The sequence below is a fragment of the Peromyscus maniculatus genome, chromosome 1, assembly GCF_049852395.1.
Source record: "Peromyscus maniculatus bairdii isolate BWxNUB_F1_BW_parent chromosome 1, HU_Pman_BW_mat_3.1, whole genome shotgun sequence".
NCBI lineage: Eukaryota > Metazoa > Chordata > Mammalia > Rodentia > Cricetidae > Peromyscus > Peromyscus maniculatus.
In genome coordinates, this window is record NC_134852.1 from 85,218,447 (window position 1) to 85,242,651 (window position 24,205).

Sequence of the window (24,205 nt, forward strand, 5' to 3'; positions counted from 1 at the left end):
AGTCTGCAGCGTCTTCCCTGAAACTGTCTTTGTTTTATTTACTATAAATGTCCCTGGGAGCTGCGATTCTTCTGGTTGTCTTGGTTCCTGTGGGAATTGTGTAGTAAGTGGAGGCTTGGGGAAGGCCCCAGGATAGGATAGGTTCAGTGGCCTGGAAGTGGGTTTCTTGACGGGCATATGGCTAGGGTTGCTTTGAGGTTTGATGGTTCCTGAAATCACGCTCCTGGTCACTCAAAAGTGTCCCCGTTGCTCCACCCTCAAGGTTCTGAGTACTTGTCAAAACACACAGGGCCCTTCCCAAGGCTTGTCTAGGCCTCTGTGTCTTCATAAAGCACCATCCATCTTTCCTTTCTTCCTTGGTTCCCTTTCAAGCATCAAAGATCTGGATCTCGTTTGCTCTCCATGGAAACTATAAACTCTTCCTTGGGGAGTTTTCCATTTCTAAGCATCTCCTGTGAGTTGGGCTGGCTGGGGAAGTTCATATTCATGTTTATACTCATTTTAATTCTCTCAGTGGATCTCATGCTATTTTAAAGACGAAGGAAACCAAAGCCAGAAGATGAAGTAATGTTGATATTTTCCTCAGTGTGAGAAAGTAGATTCAGCTGAGGTCTGTTTGAGGTCCTACCTATGGGGTCTGTGGAGGCCCAAATTACTCAGGGTCAGAGAATCTGAGCTTGCTTTACTCTGGAGAGCTACATAAGAGGATGATTTGACCACGGGCATGGTTACCAGGTGTTTGGAAGGGTCTGCACTTGGCTGTATCTAGCAGCGGGGAGGTCTTTTGCCTGTCCCTTGGCATTCTTATAAAAAGCCCTTTTGAATAAAGTTCTGGGCCATTGGGTATTGACCCAGGTCCTCCTGAAGTCATCCCGTGTTTCTGTCTTTCTTCTGTCAACTAGGTCTATCTTTCTACCTGTTATTTTTTTATCCCTCTCTTCTCAAGAGTACCCTGGAAAAGGTGGGGGCAGGTCCCCCACAGATGTCCTCATCTGACTCATGATTCTCGTCTTCTCCTTTCCCGCACAATAGCTGCCTTTTGCAGGTTATATTATCTTCTACTCTTGCTGATTTTTCCATCAGTTCCGCTCCTCAACGGCAGTGCCACCTCTTTCAAATACAAGGCCGGCCAGATTCCTCCCTTGGTACAAACTGTGTTTGTGTGTGCCTGTTGTTCTTCTGATGGACGCTGAGTGTCGCCTCTTGACCTGCTCTGCCTCTGTTCCAAGTGGTCTCTAACGCATGCCCATGTATGAGCATGCTTGTGTTTGCAGGCATGACTGATAGCCCTGGGACTCCTTTGATCCTCTTTTACCATCACACCTTGCCCTTTACGAGCTCTCCTTCCCAAAACAAACATGTTTCTTCTCATCCCCAACTGTTTTGTCAAAGTCACTTCTCTGGGGAGCCATGGGTCATCCTTCATGGGACAACCCTACTGGCAGAACAGTGACCTATCTCTTCCCCGGATCCAGTACTGCCCAGTCGCCTGCTTACCCATCACCTGTCTGTGGGGGATCCCTGCAAGCTCTGCTGTTAGCAAAGAAATGAACTGGGAGAGGCAAGGATCAGTACAGTTTAGCTGGACTGGTTCAAACTCCTGGAGTCTGACCTGGGGCAATTTATTTTATTTTATTTTTTTACATATTTCAACATAGGACAAGTTTGGGAAAAAGTTTCCTCATGATAGTTATCATAAGAAAGCTTAAGGCATGGCTATATCAAAACTCCTTTGCCAAGTTCATGTCTTTTGCCAAGTACCTGTGACCTCTTCTACAAGAATGGGCTCTCCTGACTGAGAAACAATGCTCAGGACAAGGGTCTAGGGAGAAAGGGTTTATAATAAGCATAATAGAAAAGCCTCTTTGCAATGTACATGGGATCTCTTTCATAAGGATAGGCTCTATTGACTGAGAAACAATGGCCAGGGTAAGGGGGATTCGAATGAAGGCTGGCTCCACAGAATAGCAAAAGATCACCCAGCTATTAGACAACACTCACTCCCAGCCTTCTGCATGGAAAACAGGCACACATATCCCTTCTTTTGAAGACAAAAGCCTGCATGTTTAACAATATTTCAGGTTTCTGTTGTGTGATATTTTGTTTATGTTCTGACAAATAAAGGTTGCCTGGAGATCGGAGGGTGGAGCTAGCCATTAGTTAACCACAGAGCTGGGTGGTGGTGGTGGTGGTGGTGGTGGTGGTGGTGGTGGTGGTGGTGCAGGTGGTGCATGCCTTTAATCCCAGCACAATCCGGAGGTGGAGACAGGATCTTAGCCCCCGCTTTTTGGTTTGAGGATTTGGAGAGGTAAGAAGTTACTGGTGGCTTCTCCTTCGCTTCCCTGATCTTTCAGGTTATTAGCCTGATATTTGACCCTGGGTTTTTATTGATAAGACTAATTGGGATCATGCTTCAGGTTTCTCTATTGCTGTCTGTAAGCTCTGGGGCCTCACATCCTTTTACACCTGTCCACTTCAAATGGGCCGTGCTCTCTAAGGACAGAGGGACATCCAACTGGAGGCCCCATTAAAGAGGACAGGTGTTGTGTGTGAATGGGGCCTGAGCTTACAGATACAAGCATGCACAGGGCTTGTCTCGCAGTGTCTCATCAAGCCTGAGGGGAAATGAAGGTGTTCAACTGGGGCTCAGAGCACCCCTTCCCAGGCTACTGTGAATATACAGTGCCCACTCACCACCATACTTTCTTTTCTTTCCTAAGAAGAGGTTGCTGGAGCCCTTCATGGTCAGCTACACTGGGAGATTCTACACGTTAGACCAGAGATGAGAGTCAAGGCCAAGGGTTTGTTTTGTTAAAGGAGTTAAATCTGGAATAGTTCTAGTGGATGGGGGGAGGTGGGGTGGGAGTGGGTGAGGCAGGGTGGGGGTGGGACATGGGGCAGCGGGGCGGGGGGGGGGGGGGGTAGAGGGTGGGGTAGTGGGGTGGGAGTGGGTAAGGCAGGGGGTGGAGGTAGGGCGGGGGTAAGGGGTGGGGTGGGCCAATTTGCAAGGCCAAAGGTGGTGCCTTTGACGTCTTGTCAATTTTGGAAAAAGACCCGTAAGTTGGAAGTTCAGAAGGCTATGGCCAAATTCCAACCCTTGCCAGGCCCTGCTGGTGAGCACCGTACCCTGGAAAGACGTGTCTTTGCAGGCTCAGCCCACATCTCAGCCCACATCTCACGGCAGAAGCAAGGCTATCCCAGTCAGCACGGTTCAAGAGGAACAATGACAACTCGGGTCTTCAGGAGTAAGACAAACGGGGCCCTGATCCATGAAAGGATGTTTTCTTAGAAGAGAGGACACAAAGGGCAAGGTAATTATCCTGAAATCAGGGTTATATAGAATTCAGCTTGTGAACACTCTGCAAACGACTGGTCACAGAGCCCGAGATGCCCTTGGGATTGAAAGAAGAAAGCCACAGAACACTGTGTCCTGTGGGATTTAGATTTTGCTTAAAAGTGATTAACAAAGATATGTGTGTTTATCTGCCTAAATCTGTCCGTCTGTTTGGCTGTCATCCACCTGTCTACCCCCACGCATCCCTATCACTTATCATTTCTATCTGTCATCTATCTTTATACCTGTGTACTAGCTGTAATATTTTGGAGGAAGACAGTTTTTAACACTCAGCCTTTTAGTTTGTAAAAATGAATTTTGTTTAATCCCTAGATTCAAACTCACCACCACCACCACCACCACCCCCTTTTACGAAGAACACCTGAATCTTGCCCCTCTGGGGCACTTAGTTCAATCCTGAGCTGAACTTTGATCTTTGGGGAATGGTCAGTGAATTGAAGGGTCCCCTTGATGCTCTCTTACAAGGAGGCACCTGGCTGTGGGGGTTGTGTGTGGTGTACTGGTGGGAAGGGGTGAGAGTTTCTCTGCTGCCTCAGTACTTCTCCTGGGCTGGGCCAAAGAGGCAGCTGCCTCCTCGTGCAGATGAAATGGCAATCGTGTCCATCCCTAGGCAGAGCACACAGGTGTCCTTGGGCCATGTTGGCTCTTGCTGGTTGCTGGTTCCTGGGTGCAAATCCCTATCAGAAACACAGACTCAGCTCTATTTAGCCCCAGTGTTGAGTGTAGACATCGTAGATCCTTTCCATGCCATTGCTAATTACTAACGCTCTGAGTCTGATCAAACAATGCTAGGTCCCTTTCCATGGTCCACACACTCAGGGATGGGGATGAGTGGTGGTCAGATAGCCAGCCTTCTTCATGCTTACTGGAGAAGGGTGCACTCATGTAAGACTCTTGCAGTCTGCGGCTGAGATTAGGCAGAGGCATGCCCACCTGTAGTCAGAGTCATGTAGTCACAGAGGAGCAAGGGGAGATGTGTGGTTCTCAGCCTTCTTTTCAATCAGTGGCCCCCACCATCATTGCATGCGTATCATTGTACTGCATGGATTTTTCCTGGTACACTCAGGGCATCTAGGTTGTTTACTTTGCTTTCTTTATAGACGTTATGAACAATGCTCCTTGCATGTTCTTGTAAATGTCTCCCGGGGCTCACGGGAAGAATCTCTCTAGGGTTGTTGTATAGTAAAGAATTTATTTTCCCAGTTTCAAAAAAAACAAAAACAAAAACAAAAAAAACAAAAAAACAAAAAACCTTGGAAACTCCCTAGTGCTAGGAACATCTTTGTCATGCTAATTCGGTGACTCCTGTAGTCCCTGACTTCAGGTGGGGGCTCCCGTCCAGCTGGCATGGGAGTTCAGGTGCCTGAACTCTTGGGGCAGGAGAGGGCTAAAGATGTCTTTCATGCACATTGCCAGGACTTATTGATCATGTTTGTGCAATGGAACTCCAGTAAAAACCTCTGGTCGATGAAGCTCAGTGGGGCTTCCTGGGTGGGATAATAAACTCCGGCTCAGAGAGAGGGCACTAAGGTTCTGAACCCAGGACCACCCAGCTCATTTTATGACCACCCCTCACTGTGAGTGTTAAGTTTGACATATATACTAGGCTCTGGAAGTCATTCTAACAAATTGTCAAAGCCAGGGGGGTGGGTTTGCAGAATCCATACTTCCTGGCCAGTGGGTCCGAAGTGCCAGTGGTTTCTGGATAGGGTCCTGGGATGGACTTGGCCCATACCCCGTGGGCCTCTGCACTAACTTTGGCTGGGTAACGTTGGGGTTGTACTGCAATAGATCCAATTGCAGCGCTCTGCTCTGAAATAGCACAAGTGCGTACATCCAGGAGGGGAATTGCTGCCAGGAGGGTTCTTAGGACATCTGCCCGATTCACAGGCCATCAGTGCAGTCTTGGGCCACTCCTGGCCTTTGACAAATGGTGGCTCTTCTGATTTATACCGGTCTGGTGGTTTTATTGATTTCCCACTGTGGTTTTTATTTCAATTTCCATATTTCCTAAAGAGGTTGAATAGTTTTTCATGTTTCTTGACTGTTCAGGTTCCTTCTATAAAGTGCTCGTTCACATGTTTTATGTTTCTTTATGAAGTTGTCTTTGTTACAAGTGGTTGATAGTATTTTCTGTGTTGGCTCTGCGCTTTCATTTTGATGTCTTTGGAAGAATTTTAGAACACTAGCAATTAGTCATTTCTTTCTGATTTTAGTTCTTAAAGTTTCCCTGTTTAAACGTTTAACCTCCCCGTGATTTATTGTTATGCATGATGTATGGGCCTAACTTTACCACCTTCCACATCACCAATTGCTCCAGTGCACTCTATTGATCAGTCCTTCTCTGCTATGGGAATGCTATAAATCAGTTTCCCGTGGAGGAGAGTTTGTTTCTGGCTGTTCAATCTAGCTCACTGTAGGTCTATCTCAGCGTGGGTCTATCTCACTGTGGGTCTGTCTCACTGTGGGTCTGTCTCACTGTGGGTCTATCTCAGTGTGGGTCTATCTCAGTGTGGGTCTATCTCAGCGTGGGTCTGTCTCACTGTGGGTCCGTCTCACTATGGGTCCGTCTCACTGTGGGTCTTTCTCACTGTGGGTCTGTCTCAGTGTGGGTCTGTCTCAGTGTGGGTCTATCTCACTGTGGGTCTATCTCACTGTGGGTCTGTCTCACTGTGGGTCCGTCTCACTGTGGGTCTTTCTCACTGTGGGTCTGTCTCACTGTGGGTCTGTCTCACTGTGGGTCCATCTCACTGTGGGTCTATCTCACTGTGGGTCTATCTCACTGTGGGTCCGTCTCACTGTGGGTCTATCTCACTGTGGGTCTGTCTCAGTGTGGGTCTATCTCACTAGCCTATTTGTCATTTTGAGCCAATGATATAGAGAAATTGGAGTCTTCTCTTAGGATTTGGCCTCATTAGTAAAAAAAAAAAAATTTAAGAATGAACTCAATTGGAAGCTTGAGGACAATTTTATTAAAGTTTAAAATACACCCTGGGTGGTTGGGCAAGCGTGCCATAAATCTCGACAGCTGCCTGGTAGAGAGAAGGAAAACGCCATGTTGTTTGAGTTATGGGCATGGAGGACCATCATATGGTGGAGGGCAGCCACATGGCGAGGGGAGCTTTAGAGAAGGTAAAGACGCTTGAGATATGAGGAAAGGAACACTTAGGTTCTGGCCAGCATTCACAGAGAGAGAGGGAGAGACGGGGGAGGGAAAGCTGTATCCTTCTGAATTAGGACTCAGAAGGGTGGGCAGACCCGGCTGAACCTCACGGTGGCTCAGCTTGTATGGACTGCACTTGGGGTGGTGGTGGTGGTGGTGATTCTAGAAAGGAAAAGCACAGGATTTCATCAGTGAAATAATTATCCTGTCTAACTCTGTAACATGGCTTAAGGTGAACCTGCCTTCCTAGCGAGGTGGTCTTGGCTTTCTGAAGGGAGGTCCTGCCTCCTTAAGGGTGGTCCCTCAGTCAGGTTATTGACCTTGTCCATCTGGAATGTCAGGTGTCCACTCTGGCGGAGAGTCTAGTCTTTCGACCAGAAGGGGTTTTCTCTTAATGGGCTGATGCTGCTGTTCCAACTTCTCCTTTCAGAAGAGGTAACCCTCAGATCATTCAGGAACTAGGTGAGCACTCAGGGCCCCCAACACTTCTGCCATCTCAAGCCTCTGGCATGGATGAGGGTACAAGAGGCCCAGGGACATTGTGGCTTTTAGCCAAGAGAGAAATGGACCCTGATTTGCCTGGCCGGTGTCTCCTTCCTGTTCTCCTCACCGGAGCAGTGCTACCTAATTTATTGCCCTGAGCCCAAGCTGCCCGAGAGAAGCAGCATCTGCACTGGACATCCTCCAAAGGCTCAGTAACTCGCTGGAGTTTCAGTGCTCATGGGGAGTGTCGTAGGTCCCTGGCGAGATCTCCTGGGCTATCTTAGGCCCTGCCTAAGCTATTCATTTGCCAGTCCACCTCTGGTCTGACTTCTGGGTCATTAGATAACAGACCAGGCCCATGGTAGAGGTTCCCCTTCCTTTCTGTTACCACCTACCTGATGTGTCCACTGATGTATTAGAAATGTGTTTTGATTTATGATTTTCCTTGTTCTTTTACTATAGAGACTTCATAAAACTGTTACTATACTAGAACATGGATTTAGGAGAATGTACATCTGTGTCCTGGACCATGGTTACTCATATTTGGCTCTAGAATAAATCATCTCTTATTCCTTTTAAAGTGAGAGCTGTTTTTTAAATATATCATCAGGTCTGTTTAGATCTCTGCTAAGACAAACTACATCAAATCATTTAAATCTCTTAATTTATCTTGGACCTTTGTTCTTCTGAATGTGCATCATAGATCAGTGGGGCAAGTTCTGTTAAAATCATTCGTGGAATTTTGGTTAGGATCTTATTAAATCTGAAAGGGAATTTTGGGATAGTCAATTATTATTTGATATTAATTGGTACTATCAATCCATGAATATGGTATGACTCTCCATCCACTTGGGTATTCCTTAATAACTTTCAAGGTAGATTTTGCAGCTTTCATTCAATTTACTCATACTTCACACTGGTCTTCATTATTGTAAATCATACATCGTTGCAAATTATATCATTTTGCTAACAATGGACATCCAGAATTCCTCTTTGTCTCACAAATAGAACTATAATAAACATTTCTAAATATACTCAATTATAAGGCCTGCCTAAGAATGTATTTGGAGTGGCATTATGGCCTCATGGGGAATGCATATGCTAACTCTGCTTCCCCATTGGCCCTTCATAGGGACTCTACTAGCAGCCTGAGGCTATTTTTAATGTTTCCCTTGGCTTCTTTTGAGCTCCTATTTTTGAACTTACTAGTTTCTGGATTTTTTCCCTCTAATAAAGTACATGCTCATACCTTTTGTTCATTTTTTTCTCTACTTTTTCTAGTTGATGCTCACAAACTGTTGTATGTTCTAGATGTTCTTGTCTTGATTTTAGTTATTGCATGTATATCCTCCTAAACTGTCTTCTTCTTTTAAGTTTGTCTTTGATATGCTACATTAACATTGTCTTTGTTTGGGTTTGTTTCTGTTGCTGTGATCAAACACCATGACCAAAGCAATTTGGGGAGAAAGGGTTTATTTGGCTCACACTTCCACATCACCGTTCATATAAAGAAGTCAGGACAGGAACTCAAGCAGGGCAGGAACCTGGAGGCAGGAGCTGATGCAGAGGTCATGGAGGGGTGCTGCTTACTCCCTTGATCTCCATGGCTTGTTCATCCTGCTTTCTTATAGAACCCAGGACCACCTGCCCAGGGATGGCCCCACCCACAATGGGGTGGTCCCTTCCCTATATTTTTTTGTCTTTTTTTTTTTGTGTGTGTGTCTTTTTTTTTCAGAGCTGAGGACTGATCCCAGGGCCTTGTGTTTACTAGGCAAGCGCTCTACCACTGAGCTAAATCCCCAACCCCGCCCTTCCCTATAAACCACTAAGAAAATGCCTTACAGGCTTGCCTATAGCCCATCTTATGAAGGCATTTTCTTAATTGAGGGTCCTTCTTCTCAAATGACTCTAGCTTATGTCAAGTTGACATAAAACTATCCAGCACAAACACAATCACTTTAAGGATATCAGTTTTAGTTTTTATTTGCCTTTGCTTTATGTTTCTGAAAATTACCTTACAAAATCCTTCTTCGCTCCATTAAGATCACAACCGTACTGACTTGCACTTAGGGGATTAGTTATATATTTACGTTATATTCCACATTTAGGTCTTTGATCCCTCAGAAGTTTTCTTCCTGCATACAGAGGTAGGTTTACTTGCCAGTTAGTTTGTGTTGTCATGGAAGAAGCTGCACGGAACTTGTGTCTGAGTGTGTGGGTGTGTAACTGTGTGTGTTGCTTAGACCTACAGCTTTCACTCTGTGCTCTCATCCTCTTCCAATTAGTTTGTTTCCAATACAGAAAATGCTTACCAATATGTTAATATGGCTTTGTGGGTTATCTTATTATCTGTTAGAAAAGACCCTTTCTTTTAAAAGGTGATTTGCCTGTCCACGAGTCTCTATTCTTCCACATATATTTAAAATTTATTTATTACTTTTACACATTAAGTTGATTGAGTTTCTATAGAAGTTCAAAAGAATTTTGATATCATTAGATTTATACACTAGTTTCGGCAGAACATATGTATGGATAATGTTAAGTAATGCTGCTCAGGAAAATGAAATATCACATGTCTGCATTCATTTCAATATTTTAAAGTAGTCTTTATTGGATTAAAAGATTTCTTCATAGATATTGTCTGTATCCTTAGTACAGCATTTCTTTAGGTTCTTAAATTTTTTAAAAACATTTGTTATTATTATTATATACTGTTAATTAGTGCATGTGTGTGTCATAGTGCTCCTATGGAGGTCAGCGGACAGCTCGTAGAAATCGTTCTCTTCTTCTACCACGTGGGTCCTGGGGAATCAAACTCAGGTCATCAGGCCTGTTAGTGATAAGTGCCGTTATCCAGTCAGCAGTCTTGGCCCTCTGGGTTCATTTTCATTTCATTGATTTGAGGGGTTGTGTCTTATTCCATATGTATCTAGAAAAGTCATGCCACACACTGATGAGTTTTGTAGATAAAATCTCTTTGCTGATCCCTTTACATGGGTATGTTTTATTTCTTTTGAACAAATACCTAGGATTATTTGATTGGTTTCTGTGTTATCTAGAAAATGTATATTTAACTGAAACCACAATGCCAGTATATTTTCTGAAATGACTAAAACCACTTTGCAGCAGCCACTCATGAGAGCTCAGGTTGTCCTATATCTTTGTTAGCACTTGGGATTGCCCATCTTTTTAAGTTTAGCTATTGAAATGGGGATGTAGCATTGCTGATACTTATTTTCAATTTCCCTTACTGGGGTTCTCATTTGTAGATGTTCCATTCCCACCTTTTCAAATCCACACAGTCATTTTAAGGCAAGTTTGCATCTTCTCCCTCTCTCCTTTATCTTCTCTTCCTTCGGAGGCCCATTTGTTTCCAATAGATCTCATTTTTAGAGCAGTTTTAGTATCACGGTAGAACTGAGTAAAGTTGCAGAGGTCTCCTATATGCCTGTCTCATTGCCTCCTCACTGCTGACACCCTGTACCAGAGAAGAGCATTTGTTCCGGTCACCTACAGTGATGCGTCAGGGTCACCCACTGTCACAGCTCACAGTCTTGGTACTGTCCATTAGGTAGGCTCTGACAAATATATAACAGACCTGCCAATCATTATAGTGCAACACAGAGTACTACCTATCCATCCCCTTCTCAAAATCGTAGGCCTACCATTCTATACTGCCTATAATTCTTCCTTTCCCAGAGTGCTTTGGAGTTGGAATCTTTTCAGACTGGCTTCTTTCATTCAGCACTATGTATATTAGCTTTCTCTCCTTAAAAAAAAACAAACAAACAAGAAGTGTGGCTGCTGAGATGGCTCCGTTGGTAAATGCTTGCCACATAAACATGAAGATCTGAGTTCAAACCCAAGCACCCATTTAAAAAGCTCAGCATTGTGGTATGTGTCTGTAACCCCAGTGCTGGGTTCAGCAGATACAGCAGAACCCTTGGATCTTGTCGCGTGGCTGCCAACAGTGAGGGCTGCCGTGAGGACTAGGTTCAGTGAGACCTTGTCTCAAAAAGTAAAGTACGGAGTGGTAGGGGAAGACACCCGAAGTTGACCTCTGGCCTCTGAACGATTTACCCCAAGCACATGAATGCATGCATCTATGTACGTGCATACACAGGAATATGCTCACACACACACACACACACACACACACACACACACACACACACAGGATGGAAGAAAAGGAGAAACCACGAAATGTACTTCATATGTGGTGTGTGCTCACCCGCTAGCAAAGGGGTTTTCAGCTCTCCTTTTCTGTCTATTTTCTCAGCTGCTCTGGTTCCCGATTCCTTGTTGACTGTGAGATTATTATTTGGACATTTATCTAAAGGAATGCTTTGAAGGTTGGCTTGAAGATGACTTCCTTCAGATAAAGAAGGTGTGATTTGCTGTCAGCGTCCTGAAGAATTACCACCCCAGGACTATCTGAACTGAATTCTCACCTTGAGGTTTTTAAAGTCAACCACACAGTTTGAATTCAGCCTGTGAACGTGAATGACTCTAACCAGAGACTACAAACTCCCAGGGGACTGTTTTCTCTCTTCTACTCATCACAAAGTAGTTAAGTCAAACAGGAAGTTTTCCTTGCAGTCCTTGGAGAAGTGAGTTTGCAGTCTTGCAGCGGATGTGGTGTTTAAGATCCTAGCTTTTACTTGAGGTGGGGTGGGGTTGGGGGATCTCTTGCTATACTCTCAGCCCTGAAGGAGCCCCTGGGGTTTGCTGTCTCCTCTCTGGAATAGCAGAAGAATGTAGAACTGGACAAGGAATCAACATTCTGTACTGCAAACACTATCTTAAATAAAACTCCCATTAGTGTCACAAATGTAACTACATTGTTAAGTAAGAGAAAATAAGGGCCTTGGAGCTGAGGCCAATCCCTGCGGATTCCACCTGAAGATGAAGCTGAGTCAACCTTTAGGTCTCACAAATTTTTTTCTACATTAAGATTCACTGATCATTTCTTCATTCTAGAACAGTTGCTGTGTTTGGGTAGCTCATGGAGGTCAGCTAGCAACACATTTAATTTATATAGCTATAGATATTCCAGCTGAAGATACAGCTCAGTAAAGTGCTCGTCCAGCATGCACAAGGCTCTGGGTTCACACTCCAGCACCACAAAACAAAACAAAAAACAACAAAACAAAACAAAACACCGACAAAACAAAACCCCACCAACCCAGGCACAGATATTGCTAGCATGTGCAAGAATACACTGGCAAATCAGATGTGAACAAGCACCGGAGAGTGTCAGTCATTCCCGGTGCTGACAGAGATGGGGTGTGTTCTCGGGGGAACGATGGATGCTCTGTAAGCATTCTTGCTTGCTTGCCGTCTGCTCTAGTCCATTTTGCATTGCGGTAACAAGATACCCAAGGCTGTGCTTCATAAAGAAAACAAGTTTATTCGTCTCACAGTTCTGGAGGCAAGGAAATGAAAGATCAGGAGCCTGCAACTGGTAAGGGCTTTGTGCCTTACGACCTTGCGTGGATGGGAGTTATTACAAGATGCGAGTGTATATGATGGGGGGGGAGGGAGAGGGAGAGAGAGAGAGAGAGAGAGAGAGAGAGAGAGAGAGAGAGAGAGAGAGAGAGAGAATGAAGACTAATTAGTGTTATAACAACCTGCTCCTGTGGTAACCAATTCAGTCCTTTGAGACCTAACCCACCCTTATGAGATGGGCATTAATCTTTCCAAGGGTGATGCTTCCCCGTGATTTAAACATCTCCTAATAGGCTCACCTATTAAAGGTTCCAACCCCTCTCAGTATCATTATCTTGAGGACTAAGTCTCCAGCACATGAGCCTTTAGGGAACGAAATGTATCCACACCACAGCACTGTCTTAGGAACTCATTAAGATAAGTTACTAGGTGCAGAATCATGGGGGAAATGTGGGCTGATTTTCAATTTGGAGAGGTATTACTGAATTTTTCCTCAGTTACTCTCTCATCAGCAGAGTGTGGGAGTTCCCTTTCCTGAATACCCAGCCAACACTGGTTATAATTAATTTTTAAAAAAATCTTTGCTCATCTGCTAGCTGAAATATTGTTTTAATTTCCACTCGTGTTATTACTAGTGAGGTTGAACATTCTTTCCAATTTGTTTTTCTTCTCTAACTTCTTTGTGCATGCTCTTTGCAAATTCTTCCATTAGGGTAGATCCCCCCCCCCACTTCTGCTCCCTTTGATTTGCAAGAGCTATTTTTACGTTACAGATCTCCATCCATGGTTGATGGCAGATCAGTGTCCTGCTTGAGAGCTCAGTGCTATTCTGGATGAAGTTACCGAAACTTGGTCATTGTTCCATTGTCTCTGTGTTCCGTGTCCTCTTTTTCCCTTACTTCACCTACATCCCTCCAGGGATGGTTTGGAGAGGCAGTGTTGGAAGAAGCCCAGAGGACTGGATGACTTGGCAGAATGAAGTATCCAGGAATCCCGGGTGTACCAGGCTTTCTCTGGGGCCACCAACCAGCTCCCAAATCAAGACAAGGAGACTTCTGATTAGTTATGGATGCTCTCAGCCTTGGCTTAGCTGTTGTTTTAATCTGTTTCTCTTTATTTATGTTTGCCTCCGGACTTTTTACCTTTCGTTCCTCCCTCCCTCCCTCCCTCCCTCCCTCCCTCCCTCCCTCCCTCCCTCCCTCCCTCCCTCTCTCTTTCTCTCTCTCTCTTTCTGATGTCCCACTATCAATGCTTCTCCTGGCTGGCTGGCTGGTGCTGCCTGGCTTCTGGTTCTGGGTGTGTCCCTCTCTTTCTTCTTCGTTCTCTTCCTTCTTCTCTCCTTTTCCTAGATTTCTCCCCCTACTTATTCTCTCTGCCTGCCAGCCCCGCCCATCCTTTCTCTGCTTAGCTATTGACCACTCAGCTTTTTTTTTTTTCTTCTTGAGACAGGGTTTCTCTGTGTAGCTTTGGGCCTTTCCTGGAGCTCACTTGGTAGCCCAGGCTGGCCTCGAACTCACAGAGATCTGCCTGGCTCTGCCTCCCGAGTGCTGGGATTAACGGCATGCGCCACCACCGCCCAGTGACCACTCAGCTTTTTATTAGACCAATCAGGTGCCTTAGGCAGGCAAGGTGAAACAGATGCAACACATCTTTACATAATTAAATAAATGAAGCATAAACAAAAGTAGCACACCTTTACACAGCTAAAGTAACAATCCGCAGCACCCAGGAATCCTATGAGAAGAGTTAGCCAGTGTTTTGGAGGATGAATAGAGAGGTGCTCAGGGGCCACTGCTCTGCTTTGCAGGGTCGGGGAGAGAGATGTACTGATTATTTTCTTCAAAGGAATGTCCCTTTGAGTCTCATTCACCTTCTTTATCCTTCTTGGGAACTCTTTATTAAATCAGGTTAGCTAAGGTTTCACCTAGAGTTGTATTCTCTTAACAATTTTCTCTGCATTCCATTGGATTTAAAAAAAAAAAACAAACAAACACAAAAGGCTCATGTGACCTGACTGTTCACTGAGACAGGTCCATGAGGGGCAGGTTGCAAATGTTTTCCCTAATATGCTTTTATTTTAGTAAGTATATGACCTTAGGCCATCTAGGAATTTTCTTCCTTCCTTCCTTCCTTCCTTCCTTCCTTCCTTCCTTCCTTCCTTCCTTCCTTCCTTCCTTCCTTCCTTCCTTCCTTCCTTTCCTCCCTCCCTCCCTTCCTTTCCTCCCTCCCTCCCTCCCCCTCTTTCTTTCTTTCTTTCTTTCTTTCTTTCTTTCTTTCTTTCTTTCTTTCTTTCTTTCTTTCTTTCTTTCTTTCTTTCTTTCTCTCTTTCCCTTTGGTTTTCTGAAACAGGGTTTCTTCTGTATAGCCCTGGCTGTCTTGGAACTCACTCTGTAGACCAGGCTGGCCTTGAATTCAGAGATCCACCTGCCTCTGCCTCCTGAGTGCTGGGATTAAAGGTGTGAGTCACCACTGCCTGGTTGAAAATGTTTTTGAGCTTTAACTATTTAAAAATAGTTCTTATTATGTTTTTACAGGTTAGTTTGCACTTGTCTGCCAATAGCAGAACTTAGAACACAGAGGCACTTAGGCCCTCAGCAAATGTTCACATAAAAAGATGTCAACTGGCCAATGGGCCAAAGTCTTGGATGCTTCCATGTTTCAGATTAGCGACATCTGAAAGCCAATGCTGTTTGTGGTTAGAGGCTGCCTGCCAGTGATGGACATACTTCGTTCTCCCTTGCTCATGCTCAGAGGTAAAGGAGGGAGAGAGAGATGTCTTATTTGACTTGTGACTGTTAAAAATTTCTGCCAAGTTCCCATCATATATCTCACATGTCTCAAAGGGTGCAAGCATCTTACCTATGAAATCATTTCAGCAAATAGGCGAGTGTTTCTATACTCAGATTTTGTCAGTGGTCCTAGGCTATCAATACCAGTCCTTTGAGATGAACTCAGAGCCATGTCTCAAACATACTCATCAGAAACGCTCTATGAATTACTTTGTGTGTCACTGTGATAGAATACCTGACAGAAACAATGTGGGGAAGGAAAGATTGATTCCAGTTCATGGATCAGGGGATACAGTCCATCATGGGCAGGAAATACATAGCCATGGGTAGTTCTCAGCTGGTGTAGCAGTAGCATGAGGTGTCTGGTTACCTTGCTGTTGGCCTTAGAAGGCTAGGGTGGTCTATAACCCCTAAGGTCTGTTCTCCAGAGACCTATTTATTCCAGTTAAGTCCCACCTCCTAAAGGTTCCACAGTCTCCCAAAACAGGACTACCAGCTGGGGACCACGTGTTCAAACACATAAATCTGTGGGGGACATTTTATATAGAGATCATAACAGGGGCTCCATAGCTACTTCTGATGATTGGCATATTGAGATACATTGGCTTCCTAGAAGAACTGGGTCACTGCCTGTCCCTGGAGTCACATGGGGTACTGAAGGGAGTAATGTCCTCCTGAACAAAGCTGAGGTTCTGTTGGGAGAGAGAGAGGTACCACCAATGTCCGCTGTATGAATCAAATTGTGCCTAATTTTCAGCCCAGTCCACCTTTAACCCTTTAAACTGTAAAATTATCATATATCTAAGTGTACACTTTTTTAATCCTAGAAGAGCATAGTTAGGGACCTGGGGAGGTAGCTAGGTCAGTAAATCACTGTCTTGCAGGCACAAGGACCTGATTCCAATCCTCAGGACTCCTGTAAAAAAGTTGGGTGTGGGAGTGTACGTTTATGAACCCAGCACTGGGCAGGCTGAGCTGGGTGGGACTTGCCATCCACCCAGCCTATCTTACACATTGAATTTTAGGCCAGTAAGAGACTCCCGCCTCACAAAAGGTGTGCAGGCACCTGAGTGATGACATCCAAGGTTGTTCTTTGGCCTTCACACTGTTATGTACACACACACACACACACACACACACACACACACACACACACACACATAAGTGGGGGGGCGGCGTGGGGCATGGAGGCTTAAGTGGACACACAGTGTCCATGATTCTATACTTTGTGTGTGTGTGTGTATGTGTGTGTGTGTGTGTGTGTGTGTTTAATATGCCAGGGAGATCGTTTATGTCAGCACCTATAAATCTTACTCTTTGTAACAGCGATTCCTTTTTATGAACATTACACTGTTTATTCAATTGCTTTCCTGTTCATGGACCTTTACAACATTCTACTCTTTTGTTAACAATGCTGCAATGACCATCTGTTTCCACTGATCTTTGTGTGAAGGAAGATATATAGAAGTGGAATTTCCAGTTTAAAGAATGATCATTTAAAAATGGTTGCTCAGTGTGGTGGCCTGCAGTTCTAGCACTCAGGAGGCAGAGACAGGCAGATCACTGTGAGTTTGAAGGCAGCCTGACCTACATAGTGAGTTTCAGGAAGGCAGGGCTACACAGTGAGACTGTCTGAAAAAAAAAAAAAAAAAAAAAAAAACCAAAACAAAATTGACAGATATTTGCAAATTGTGACCCAGTATAATGATACCAGAGTGCTCCTGTTTCTTCATAGGCCCATCCCATTGGCTTTGAGTGCTATACCATACTTCTAGACCTTTGCATATATGATAAACAAAACTATAATTATTTTAAGGTATGCCTATTTATTTGTTACTTAAATATACATCTTCTTTTTTTTTTTTTTTTTTTTTTTTTTTTTTTGGTTTTTCGAGACAAGGTTTCTCTGTGTAGTTTTGCGCCTTTCCTGGAGCTCACTTGGTAGCCCAGGCTGGCCTCGAACTCACAGAGATCCGCCTGCCTCCGCCTCCCGAGTGCTGGGATTAAAGGCGTGCGCCACCAACGCCCGGCTAAATATACATCTTCTTATTTGTGGAGGAAGTTGGCCATTTTTCATATTTTAAAATTTATTTTTTTGTCTTTCTAGGGATTGGTCACACATATTTATATTTATGGGCTTTTCTTGAAGATTTCTGGCTTTAACATCATGCAAAGAAACATTTTCTCAGCACCAATATGTCAAGGTAACTTTCTAACTGCATAGAAGTTACATCCACATCTCTGAAGCAACAGTGGCCAGGGTGACTCCATCTGCAACCATGTAGCCTGTTCACAACTTTTCAGGTATGCATTTCTTGGATACACAGTGGTCCATGTGTGTGTGTTTCCCATCCACATACCTGGTTAAGCTTGTTTATCCTTCCCTGGAGCAATTAAGGGTGGCTTCCTTTCTGAGAGTTTGGTGGAGGGTGAGGTTCTTGACAGCTCCAGGCTGCCCCAGGTTCTGGTGGGATCCCTGGCCAGACCCCCACTCTCTCCTTGATGTTGTTTGTCTCCTAGGCCTGGCACCTAGTTGATCCTCGGAAGGCAGCTTTCAAATACCAGCTCCGCTGGGTCTTGTTAAAACACTTTATCAATGGCCGTCTTTCTCAGTCGGGGTGACCTTTGCCCCAGCTTTGCTGTCACTACCTGACTTGGATAACCTCCAAAGGCAGGTTGCCATGGCAATTCGCATTCAGCCCAACCAAATCTGGCTTCTGTATCTTATTAAATGTTCCCTAAAAAGGAAATCACACCATGTGTGGAAGAGGAGGGCCATTCACAAGGAGCAATAATGTTCAGCGGCCCTGTCCTCCTCCTGGCTCCCACTCTGGGGCCGGTCTGTCCTTTGCCTGGAGTTGACTGGTTGCCCCTCTTGATTCCTTCTTCCTAATCTCAGTTGTCATGGTAAGTACTTAGATTTTAGGGGTAAGAGAATGGGAGGGGGTGGCTATGGCAAATGCCAATCAGCCGTTCAAAAGACACTTTTACAGTTCCAGTCCAGCAGCACTAACAAGTGTCAGGATCAGGTGCATAATGAGGCCGTGTTAGAGACACTAATTGGAGGGGTCTTCTTTTCTTCTCCATCTTCATTTTGACGTGACGTTTTCCCGTTTTCTCAGAATGCAGTTTTCACAGTGACTCTCATTAAATCCGAGCAGATAATCTCCATCAGACTACTGCTCCTTGGCCTGGAAGAGGAGTGGGAGGACCCAGCGGTTGCTGGTAACTTCCATGAGGTTGTTTTGTGTTTATCTCTGGCTAGAATAGAGAGGAAGGTGAGAAACATCCTGCACCCACAGAGTCTGCAGAAGGGACTGGGCTCTCAGTCCATCAGCAACAGCCAGTCTAGGGAAAAGGGAACACTGGATATCAGAGATAAGGTCACTTGTGGGATGGGTGGGTGCCGCCACCAATCTCTGGGCATGTCACTGGCCTTGACCTCTGTAGGTAGAGACTCCAAGTCTGCTTTGAATGGAGGGGAGGTCTGACCTTCAGGCTGTCACACAGAGAAAAGGAGTATGGGGCAGGTAGGGAAGAGGTTTTGCTAGGTAGAGGGGCCTCTGGTGTTTACCCAAGGGACCCAGAACATGCCACTCTTGCAAAGTGAAGCAACCACTGGTTAAGAAGAATGAGAAGTGTATCCAAGTGCTCATCTCAGATTGCCACTCCTCTCCTGACCCCTCTCTCTTCAAGTCCACAGATCCTGGACACTTTGAGGACCATTGTGTTAGGTCAGAAACAACACCTCCCTGGGAATATGAGTATGGCAGCTACGTCTCTCCTCAGGGGAGAAGAGGGAGGCTGAGGGGATCGCCCCTTGGCTTTGCTTGCCTTGGCAGGGGCAAAGTAAGTGGGCAGGGTAGTGCTGCTGCTTGGAAAGACACAAGTAGCTGGGTTCTCTGAGCTCTTAGCTCTCACTGTGTGCTGGACACTTCATGGAGGGTTTTACACAAATGAGCATTTCATACAAACCTCCCTCTCCAGTCCCTATGGACGTATGTTAGTTACTTTTTTCATTGTGATGATAAAATACCCCACAAAAGCAACTTAAGGGAAGAAAGATATTTTTGGTTCATTGTTTCAAAAGGGATTCAGCCAACTAGGGCAGGAGGGTATACCAGCAGGAGCTTATGGTTGTTGGTCACATTGTGTCCACAGTCAGGAAGGGGGGGGGGACACTAATGCTCATCTTATACCCTCCTTTGTATTCAGTCTAGGACCCCTGCTCATGGGATGGTACCGCCCACATCCACGATGGGTCATCCCTTTTCAGTTAACCTCTCTGGAAATGCCACCTCAGACATGCCTGTAGATGTATCCTCTAGGTGAGTCTAAATCAGTCAAATTGACAGTGAAGACTGGCCATCACAAGGCATCTCTTCACCTACACAGACCAGAGGGACCTTTTGAGCAGTGTAGATCATACTGCTAGATTCTGAGTCACAGCTGCCATCTGAACCTAGACTGCCCCCCAAACCCACTCTCTGTACGACTCTGGCCAGCTTCCCCCTTCTCTCCGGGGCCCTGGGAGGTGGTTCTCCTGCATGAGTTTTTAACACTCACACCTGAGAGGTCATGACTGAAACAGAAAAATGCCTTATCAGTGACAGCAGCCATTCTCCAACTCCCCAAGTTGACAGAAGAACCCCAAGAGCCTTGGAGTGTCTGTCCTGAGTATGTGGTAGAGGAATGTACCAGGGGCAAGGATTTGGGGTTTCTCAGAAGGCAAAGGTGGCTAGACACTCAGAGAAGGGCAGCACTGCTGTGCAGTGTGTGTGTGTGTGTGTGTGTGTGTGTGTGTGTGTGTGTGTGCATGCAGGTACATATGCATGTACATGTACATTCATATCCCCTTTCCAACTCTCATTTTGCATACTAGGGTGGGGCCCTGGTTATCCCCACCATGACCAGAACTTCCTTGTTTACAGCTGGCCTAAGCTTGGATCATCTTCCTGAAACCGAGTGGAAGTCAGTTCATCACCTGGGCTGCTGGGTCCTCTAGTGTGGCACCAGGTTTTTAAGAGATGTGAACAGTCTAAATCCCTGATAACTCCTGCTATGGCTGCTGCACGCCCAAGGTCATCCTGGTCCTGCAGCAGCTATGAATGAATGGTTTCAACCCACAGCCCCTGGCAAAGCTTGCCTGGATCTGGCTGCATTTCCAGGAGGGGCAGGAATCCCAGGCAGGCAGCATCTTAGAAAAGATTTGGTTTTATTTTAGTATGTGTGTGTGCATGCATGCCTGGGTTGATGGTTGGCTTCAAGGACAAGATGGTATTCCCACTACTATACACTGGCATCATGTAGTCCTCATAATTGGGCACATCCCTGAAGAGGTGGAAGAATTCTGCATTGACTCAGCTGGACTTTTATATTCTTACAGGGAAATGATGGCCTCACACTGAAATAAACTTGATTTCTGATGCAATGAGGCAATCTTTGGGACTGGCACAGGACGTCGAGGACTATGATTCATGCCTGCTGCACATATTACAATAAAGTCCTTTTTTTTTTTTTTTTTCAAGAGGTGGAGCCCTGGGCTTATTTGTAAATTGAACATTGGAAAAGTGGGGAGAAGTTTGTCTTAGCTAGGGATTTGGGGGGAGGTGTACAGACTTGTGTGGGGCAGGGACAGAGTGTGACCAGAAGAAACAGGTATCAGAGGATACTGTTTGGCCTCTCATCCCTGGAAGGGTAAGCAGACCGAGGTCAGTGTCTCAGCATAGGGTAAATTGCCACAGAGGTGGGCTTTCTGAAGCAAATTTTCTTTTAAAAGAAAGAGATGGCTCTGAGCGTGGGCAGCCAGGCCCTCTTGCTGGGATCAGCCTGGCACTGTATCTCCTACTTCACATTGATTCTTTACTGTTACATCTATGCCTAAGAGACTCGCCCACATTGGCACTTGCTGGGTCAGTCACTGACAAATTACTCCTCCATGGAGAACTGTGATACACGTGGTCTGATACAGGGGAACCTGAAATAAATTGTGCTAAGCCTCATACCGAGTGACAAAATGAAGAAAGAACACACACACACACACACACACACACACACACACACACACACACACACACACACACACAGAGTTTTCTAGCCAAGAATATAAGAATATCCCTGGTTCACTTTCCTAAGGAATCCAGTTCATTCTTTTGTTTTTCCTTTTGGAATTTCTGAGGCAGGGTCTCACTGTGTAGCTCAGGCTAGTTTCAAACTTGTCATCCCCCTGCCTCAGCCTCTTGTGTTCTGGGTTACAGGCCTGCACCATCATGCTCAGCTCTCATGGCTTGTTCACTATTCCATGAGTGTGCACATGTTTATGTTCACGTCATGCAGAGGTTGGTGTCAGGTGTCTCTCCACCTTAATTGCTCTCCACCTCATGTTTTTGAGAGATGGTTTCTCATTCAATGTGGGACTTGTTGATTCGTATAGCCCAGTGGGTCTCAACCTTCCTGATGCTGTGACTCCAGTTACTCATGTTGTGGTGACCCTCAACCATAATATTATTTCATTGCTACTTCATAACTGTAATCTACTGTCATGAATCATAATGTAAATTCTGATATGCAGAATATCTGATATGTGACACTCAAAGGGTCACAGGCTGAGAACCACTGATTTAGACTGGCTGGCTGGCGAATACCATTAATAACCTTGACTTCACCCCCACCTCCCAGTGCTAGAATTACAGACGTACCACCTTGCCCACCTTTAAGTAATTTCTGAGTTGTGTGTTCGCAGGTCTGAACTGACGTCCGCATGCTCATGTGACAAGCACTTATACTGACTGAGCCATTTCTCCGGCCCCTCTGGTTTATTATTTTACTCAGAATGGACACTGGAATACTAACTCATCCTTTAATGCCCTTCTGCTTTCCCACCCCATCTAGAAAGCAGCACATAAAACGTTTTCCATGACCTCCTTCAAATTCAGCAGTAAGTGAGGGACAACCGTCTTACATACACCACGTGGTCTGCTGTGGAGGAAAGACCATGCCCGACCAAAGGTTCCAATAGCACTGCCTCTTAGAAGTGATGCAGGCCTGAGCTCCCTTCCACTCCTGGATCCTATACTTTATTTAACATGTGCCCTTATGAGGGAAATTTTTAACAGCAGGCACAGTGGCTTTCTAAAACAGCTCTGCTGTTTTAGAAGAAGCCGAGGAATAGGTGACTGAGTCTACCAGAATCTTTTTCAGAAGCAAGGTGAACATGGTTCTAAAACAGTGGATTACTGGTAATGATGATAGGAGTCCTGAACTTCCTCAGAGTCTTAAGTGTTTGTTTTCAGGAGGAGGAATCCTGGAGACCACCGCGCCTTCACATGGAGGGCTTCTGTTTGCCAGTTTCGTTTGTGGAAGCAGGTTGCTGAAATAGGTCTCAACACCATGCAAGTAAACAACCAATGACTGAACCTAAGAAGCAGTAGCATCTGCCCTTCAGAGAAGATTGGCAGGTTGGGGTGCTGTGTAATCTGGCTTGGTGAGGGGTTTTAGGACATTGGTATGCTGGTCTGAGTCCTACCACAAGCCATTAAGGATGCAATGTGAAGACCATCTTCTCGAGAAGTACTGGTCCTGTTGGGACCAATGACATTGGGTTTGGGGTAGAGCCCCATCCTTTGCTTTGAGTAAGACTGGGGTAACTGTTTTCTGCTGGCCCATATGGGCTCACTAGTAAGTCTCACAACAGCCCAGCCTATCCTGAGGAGGGATGAGGCAGTTCTGGTGGGTGTGCATCAGGGAAACTGAGCCATCTTTTCCTTTCGATCCCAGCATGGGCTTTGGGGCAGGCTCATCAGAATTTACATGTAGTGGGTAGCCATTCCAGCTTGGATCTAGAAGTTCCAACCCCCACTGAGACTCTGGCAACTGTCACACCTATGAGGTAGAGCCAGGGGAGGCGCCTGGAGACCCGAGATCTGGATGGGCCAGCGCTCTCTCTGTTCCGGGACCCTGGACAGTGGAGGTTGACTGAGCAGAGCTCCAGAGGACACCGCTGGACTTCTATACCCCTTCCCCAGACCCCACAACCTATCTTTCCCTCTTTTATAAGTTACCCACTAAATAAATCTTCCTTTTAACTACGTGGAGTGGCCATAATAATTTCACCAATATTTATATCCTGCCTAGCTCTGTGATTTTGACAACTTTGAATTTCAGCATCTTCCAAAAAGTGGAGTGCATGGTGCTGGAGTTCCCAAGGACATCGCAAGAATGGAATCGGACACTTCACATGTAGATCTGGGTCTCACTGCATTCAATCACCACAGCTGCCATGCTCATTACCACTCACTAGCGAGTACAGTTATGTTCACAGTGCAGTTCAGTTGGCACTGCACATGGCCTTTCAGTGAAATGTGTTATATGGAAGCACAGTGCTCAAAGATAAACTCCCAGCTCACTCCCTCACCGCATTCAGGAAGGGTAAGGTCTGTGGATGACGAGGGGTCCTTGGAGGCTTATGGTTTTCTGCTAGGGCATGAACTGGTTTCCCACTCACAAGATGGCTCCATTAGGTAAGTTTTAAAAAAGAACATTTTCTTGGGTTCCCTCTCCCACCATTGATGGGGTGGGGCATGAAGGAGTGAGCAGCTGTGCCTGGTGTTATGAACCTCTTGAAGTCTGGCCCATTAGAGAAGCCAAAGTGCCTAGTGGATTTCCTGGGAGAATGGTTCCAAATAACTTAACAGAGAGTGGCTTGAAAGAAGTGGGAAAAAGGCATTTTGTTCTCTGAAGGAGCTATCGGATGCTCAGTCCAAACACCCCCGTAACTAATTCATTACTTTACACCACACAGACATCTTTTAAATTAGGCAGAATACAGATGAGTCTTGTTTTGTGCCATTAATTTCAATGGTTTTACACAATATTTGAATCACTGGCTTTTCTTTTCCTTTGGAGGCAGACCAAATCAGGCTGAATCTACTTGCATTAAAAGCCATTCATGAGACCCAGCCAGCTCCG

General features: G+C 45.4%; 1 long non-coding RNA gene across 4 annotated transcripts; it reads left to right on the top strand.

The window, feature by feature from the left end:
• The first annotated feature begins 3,013 nt into the window (after window positions 1-3,013).
• On the top strand, window positions 3,014-20,753 carry LOC121829531 (uncharacterized). 4 transcript variants are annotated; one of them, XR_006072448.2, is made up of 6 exons: window positions 3,014-3,311; window positions 17,346-17,542; window positions 18,361-18,463; window positions 18,935-19,087; window positions 19,454-19,566; window positions 20,170-20,753. It is a non-coding gene; the product is annotated as an uncharacterized LOC121829531 (long non-coding RNA). The 4 variants fall into 4 exon arrangements; XR_006072449.2 differs by having other exon boundaries at window positions 20,625-20,753; XR_013042464.1 differs by having other exon boundaries at window positions 18,942-19,087.
• Window positions 20,754-24,205: the final 3,452 nt, after the last annotated feature.